Source organism: Medicago sativa, chromosome 5, assembly GCF_051527215.1.
Source record: "Medicago sativa cultivar Bolivia chromosome 5, Bolivia_mono, whole genome shotgun sequence".
In the NCBI taxonomy this organism is placed as follows: domain Eukaryota; kingdom Viridiplantae; phylum Streptophyta; class Magnoliopsida; order Fabales; family Fabaceae; genus Medicago; species Medicago sativa.
The window spans coordinates 30143585-30150327 of record NC_140753.1 but is presented as its reverse complement, the minus strand read 5'-3'; positions in this window follow the sequence as shown (position 1 = coordinate 30150327).

Genomic DNA, 6743 nt, shown 5'->3' with positions numbered 1-6743 from the left:
GATATTTAAAGGAGCAACTAAATCAATCGGTCTAACAAATGTTAAAATGAGCATATTTTTGGATAATGCATTACAACATTTCTTAAGGAGTTGCAAAAAAAATTCTATTTTTTATTGACAAAATTATTCAAAGCGGGGACGGGGATGGGGCGGGGATACCCGAAACCGTTGGGGATGGGGACGGGGTTCAATTTCTCATCCCCGTTGGGTATGGGTAGGGTAACGGGTAAATATATGAGAATCGGGTATGGGGACGGGGAATGTAAAACCCGTCCCCACCCCGCCCCATTGCCATGCCTATACTTGATTATTTGATTATTAAGGTTCTACTAAATTGTGCAATATGGCGAGTACATATACTCACTGAATGGGATAAGAACTTTTGAAGCGTATTTGGTTGGAGTCATTTCTTTGGTTGCATTCTCTTTGTTGGTATAATGATTCTTTTTATGGATTGAATTTTTCTTTGTTGGTTCTTCTAATTGATTGCACTTTTTCCTTTTAATTCGTCTGATCAATTGCATTTCTCTTCATTGTTTCGTCCGATTAACTACACTTTTTTTTTTATTCTTCTTGTTGATTGCACTTCTTCTTATTGATTCTTTAGATTGATTGCACTTCTCTTTTTTGATTCTTCTAATTGATTGCATTTCTTCCTTTTAATTCTTCTTATTAACTGCACTTCTCCCTTTTGATTCCGCTGCTTGATTGCACTTCTCTCAATTAGTTCTTCTGATTGATTGCACTTTTCTACTTTGTTTGGTACAGTTTGAAGTAGTTCTTTTGCTTGGATGGTTGCTCTCTTTTCCTGGTTGATGGTTCCTACTAATGCTCCCACTACGTTGATATCTCACTTTGGCTATGGATTGTTAACACCAGCGTGTCATGTTTAGCGTTGACGTGGAGTTCTAAGTCATCTTCCACGTGTACAGTGAGCAATTTGATCGAAAATTTTAATTTTTTTTGGGCTTTTTTTAAAAATGAAAGTCGTTGCATATTGTTACATTGTCTAATGAATCCTTAAATTATTCGTTAAAAAACAAGTTGGTCCTTAAATTATGTCATTCATTATCAAATCGATCCTTGAATTATTTATTTTATATATCAAATAAATGTTAAAAACTAAAAGAGTGTGTTTAATAGTTGTTTATACCTTTTTTGCATGTTTGAAATAAAATTTCATCCATGTTTAACATGATCTTCGTGCAAAAGTTTTAAAATCCACTTTAAATTCTCTTTGTTTTTTACATCCACGAGCATATGTTATTACAAATATGTAGTTGTTTCCATTTTATCCCACATCGTAAAGAAGTTGTCCACCGAAATATTCCTTCAAAAAACATCCATACAACCTAACCTAATCAAGGGACTCTAACTTGCTTTAAACCCTACTTTATATGCATCCAAGCATGCATAAGAAAATTTGAACTGTGGTGAAAACTGTGAAATACATTTGTACAAATCTTGGAATAGATAAAGTGAAATATTCTAAGTAATCCTCTAACTATGAGAACTTTGGTGGGAACTATCATATTTTTTGATTCATTCATTATATTACATGACTATTATTGATTTTTTTTCATGCCCTAAACATTGATCCTAATGAAATTTGAATAGAAGTAATCCTCTTACTCTCCATTCATTGCCATTCCTTGTAAAGGATGGTGGTTGAATCTCATTTTCAGCAATAAGACTATATAATATCATGGCTTAAATATGAATTTCGTCCCTGTAATATAAGCGTGTTTTGATTTTCGTCCCTGTCAAAAAAAAAGTTTGAATTACGTCCCTGTAAAAAAAAAATTGTTTGAAAATGGTCCCTGGGCCCACTGTAGCGTTGATGTGGCATGGCATTCGCCATGTGGCAGTTGCTGACTGTGCAACTTTTGCCACGTGGCACTGACGTGGCGTGCCACATAATATTAAATTTAAAAAAATATTTTAAAAATTCTGAAAATTGTTTTTAAAATTAAAAAATATGAAAATAATTTTAAAAATCATAAAAAATTACCGAAAAAATTCTGAAAATTATAAAAAATTTCTGAAAAAAATCTGAAAATTATAAAAAATTTCCGAAAAATCTGAAAATAAATTTAAAAATCATAAAAAATTTCCGAAAAATCTGAAAATAAATTTAAAATTCATAAAAAGATTTCAAAAATTTTAAAATTTATAACTTTTAATTTCGAAAACTTAAATTTCAAAAATTTAAAAATTAATAATTCCGAAAAAATAAATTATAAATTTTCGAAATTTTTTTAAATTTTCAAAAAAAAATATAAATTATAAATTTTTTCCGAAATATTAAAATAAATTTTTTTTCGGAAATTTTTTCTGAAATTATGATATATATTTTCTGATTTTTTCTGAAATTAATATATATATTCTGAAATTTTTCGAAAAAAATGAATATAATATATTAATTTCAGAATATATATTATATTTTTCTGAAATTATGTTTTTCGAAAAAAAATTTAATATATAATTTTCAAATTAAAAAATCTATTTTTCGAATTTTTTTTATGATTTTTAATTTTTTTTTCAGATTTTTCGGAAATTTTTTATAATTTTCAGATTTTTTTTGAATTTTTTTTTATGATTTTTAAATTTATTTTCGGATTTTTTAGAAATTTTTTATTATTTTCAGATTTTTTTGGAAATTTTTTATGATTTTTAAATTTAAATAAATAATTTTCAGAATTTTATTTTTATTTTTTAATTATGTGGCACGCTACGTCAGCGCCACGTGGCAAAAGTTGCACAGTCAGCAACTGCCACGTGGCCAAACCCTTGCCAACTCAGCTGAACAGTGGGCCCATGGACCATTTTCAAACAAAAAAAATTTTATAGGGATGTAATTCAAACATTTTTTTTGACAGGGACGAAAATCAAAACGCGCCTATATTACAGGGACGAAAATCATATTTAAGCCTAATACATTACTTGTTTTCCAAAGCTTGTTCTTTATGTTTTAATTAGCTTGAAAATTGTAATCATTGGATGACATGAATGGCACAAATAAATGTAACGTCTGGATTGATATTTTCATTAGGAAATAAGTTGTTGCTGTAAAACTTGTCTAGTAGTTGGAAAGCAACATGATTTTTCAGATGATTTTTTTCAATATTTATCAGATCAATTAGAAATGCTATTGAAATTTGAATATTTCACTCTATCTTTTCAATAATATGTAGAAAGACTTTTTATACATGTTTGGATGCATATAAAATAGATTTTAAAGGCAGGGTTAAATAGATGTTCCTTGAAGAAAAATTTCGGTGGACAACTTACTTCTGATGTAGGTTAACAGGAAACAACCTCATATTTGTAACAGTGTATGCATGTGGATGTAGAAAGCAAAGAGAATTTGAAGTAATTTTTAACACTTTTGTATGAAAACCTTAAAGACTACGTTTTACGTGGATGAAACTTCATTTCAAATAGACAACAAATAGACAAAATTAATAAATAATTGTGAAACATGTTTTTTTAGTTTATAACATTTATTTCTAAGTATCATAGACCAGTTTGATAGATAAATTAAATAATTTAGGGATGATTTGATATTGAATTACACAATCCAGAAATCAACTTGATTTTTAATAAAAAGTTCAGGAATTGATTTGAAAGTGTTATTATTTGTAATAAAATTCATTTAGAAAAAAGTAAAAAAAAAAAAGTAAAACATTTAAAATGTTCAATCGAATTCATCTCTGTAAACGTGGACTTTCAACACACTATTAAACACAAGACTTGACGGATGAACTAAATTGATTAAACATAAAATCAAACAATTTTGACGATGTAACTATTAATCGATTTGTGCTTCTCTAAAAAAAAAATCGATTTGTGCAAAGTCGAGGACAAAAAAGTCCCACTCTTTGACCCGAGACTACTAACATAAAAGAATTAACTCAAGAATTGAAATTGAAGCGAGAAGAAACTACACATGTTACATTACACCAGTAGTTAATTAGTAACAACACTTGGATCCAAAAAAAAATTAGTAACAACACTAACTTTTACATAAGCACAAGCCATAATAAACATACAATCATATCCTACATTCAAACACACTATGAAATATAACAAAACTAGTGCATATATCTACATATAAATATTTTACACCGACCTAGTAAATTTTTTAATAAACCGACCTACAGTTATCCAAAAAGAAAAACATAGAAGTGGTTAAGATAGCTAGCTAGTAAGTAAACCTAGCTTGCTTATAATCTATACGTTATACCCTAGGAAAATAGTGGTTAATTAGTTGTAATATTTACGAGTAGATATTGGAGGCAAAATATAAAAGAGGTGCTCAAGATCATCTTCAGGTGGTTGAAAATAGCCATTTTTTGGAGCTTCTTTTTTCCTTCTTCCAAATGAAAATGGCTTCTTCTTTGGTGGTGGTGGTGGCACCAGCGTTGTATGTATCTGGCACTCCCACCTCTTTAGGAGTGCCAGATACAAAACAGGCTCTAAATATATGTTGTGTTAAAATCTGTAACAAACGGATGCAAAACTCTTAAAAGTGATTATTTTTTTTTTAAAAAGTAATTTTTTTCTTAAAAAAACTATAACAAGGCTCTAAATATATGTGTGTTAAAAGATTTAGATGGGGCAAAATTGTATTTTTATTGGTCAATAACTTTCATAGTTATTATATAGAGAATAAACTGTTTTGAACTCTTTAGATATTTAGAAGTTGAATTATAGATTAAGTTTGTTTATTCTTTTATTTATTTTGATTGAGATTAAGATTAATTTTGTTTATTTAAAAAAAATATTAAGTTACTGTGTTTTATCGAGTTTGTTTTAATTTGTTTTTAAGAAAGAAAAATTGAGGGAGAATGAAGCAAAAGACACAAAAAGATATAATTTTGACGACGTATCAAAATTTTAAGAAGGGTAAAATTGTATTTTTGGTAGACATTAAATTTCATAGTTAGAGAAAGATTGTTGTTGGTGTCATTAAAAAAGAATTTAAATTATTTTTTTTATATTGTTTGTGTCATTGAAATAAATAATCATGATTAATTTTGTTTGTTTTAACTTGAAACCAACAAACATATATATTTTTAATTTTAATCAAAATCAAAATTTCATAAAAAAACACTGTTCATAATTTTCAAATGTTAGCGCAATAAAAAGAGCCGAAAGACGGGCACGTGAGTGCCCATCTTTTCGCTAGTTAATATAAAAATAGTTCTCGTGAGTTTTTTTTTTTAGAGGACCTAGTTTTCCCGGAACTTAAACATAAATAAATAATGGTTTAAATGTGTGTTTAATCCCTGCACTTTCATTCAATTTTGGTTTTGGTCCCTGCACTTTTTTTTGTTTAGCATTGGTCCCTGCACTTTATAAAACTTTTGGCATTGATCCTTATGTTAAGTATTTGTTAAAAAAATAAAACTAACAGTGTGCCACGTGGACCAATCATGGCACGCCACGTGGCACACTAAAAGACAAAAAAAATCAAGTTTTATACCAAAAATGATCATTCTAATGATTTTTTTTATATACCAAAAATGATCAAGTTTTATCGCTAACTAAATCAAATTACAATTTCAAAATGCAGCAGTACCAAGACTTACACTGGGCCAAAACTATTTGGTGTTTTGACATTCCTCCCTCTAAGTCCATGTTTGCGTGGAGATTAATGCATGAAAAGATTCCAACAGATGAAAATCTCATGCAGAGAGGTTGTTGCATTCCTTCAATGTGTTCTCTTTGTTTCATGAATTCTGAGACCTCTTTCCACTTGTTCTTTCAATGTTCATTTGCGGTGAAAATTTGGTCTTGGTTTGCAACCTCTATTGATAAAGCCCTTCAGTTTCAATCAATGGAGGACATTTGGAAAATCTGTGACCATTCTTGGTCCCCACAGTGCAAGATAGTGATTAAAGCTGCCCTAATTAATCTTCTGAATATCATCTGGTATGCTAGGAATCAAGCTAGATTTAATAACACCTGCATCACATGGAAATCAGCTATAAATATGCTCATATCTAGCTCCTCTTTGTCTGGTAACTTAACTGCTAAGGCTTCTAATAATTCTATCAGAGATTTCATCATTCTCAAGAATTATAGAGTTACAATCCATCATCCAAAAGTCCCCCAAATAAAAGAGGTGATATGGCACCCTCCTAGTCATCCTTGGCTGAAATGCAATACGGATGGGGCTTCAAAAGGGAACCCTGGCTTATCAGGTTGTGGGGGAATCTTTCGAAATGCTGCAGCTGATGCAATGTTGTGTTTTGCTAAGCCTCTGGGAATCAAATCTTCATACCTTGCTGAACTATACGGGCTGATGATAGCTGTGGAATTGCTGATCAAATGGATTGGAGGAATGTTTGGTTTGAAACTGACTCATCTTTATTGATTCTTGCCGCTAAAAATCCAAACAATGTCCCTTGGGAAGTTAGGAATAGATGGAAAAATGCAATGTTGCTGATCAGTTTTCGAAACTGTATGGTCACTCACATTTATAGGGAAGGGAATCAAGTTGCTGACTCTTTAGCAAATCATGCTTTGTCTTTACCATCTTACACCATTTGGCATGAGCCTCCTTTTTTTGTATTAGTGATAGTTATTTCAAGAACAAACAAGGCATGCCTAGCTTTAGGTTTTGCTAGCTCTTGTTTTGGTGTTTGCTTACTTATTTTGTATCTGGTTCACATCTTTATTAATATATTTTGGGTTGGTTAGCGCTTTGCTACCAACTTTTTTTTAAAAAAAAAAAT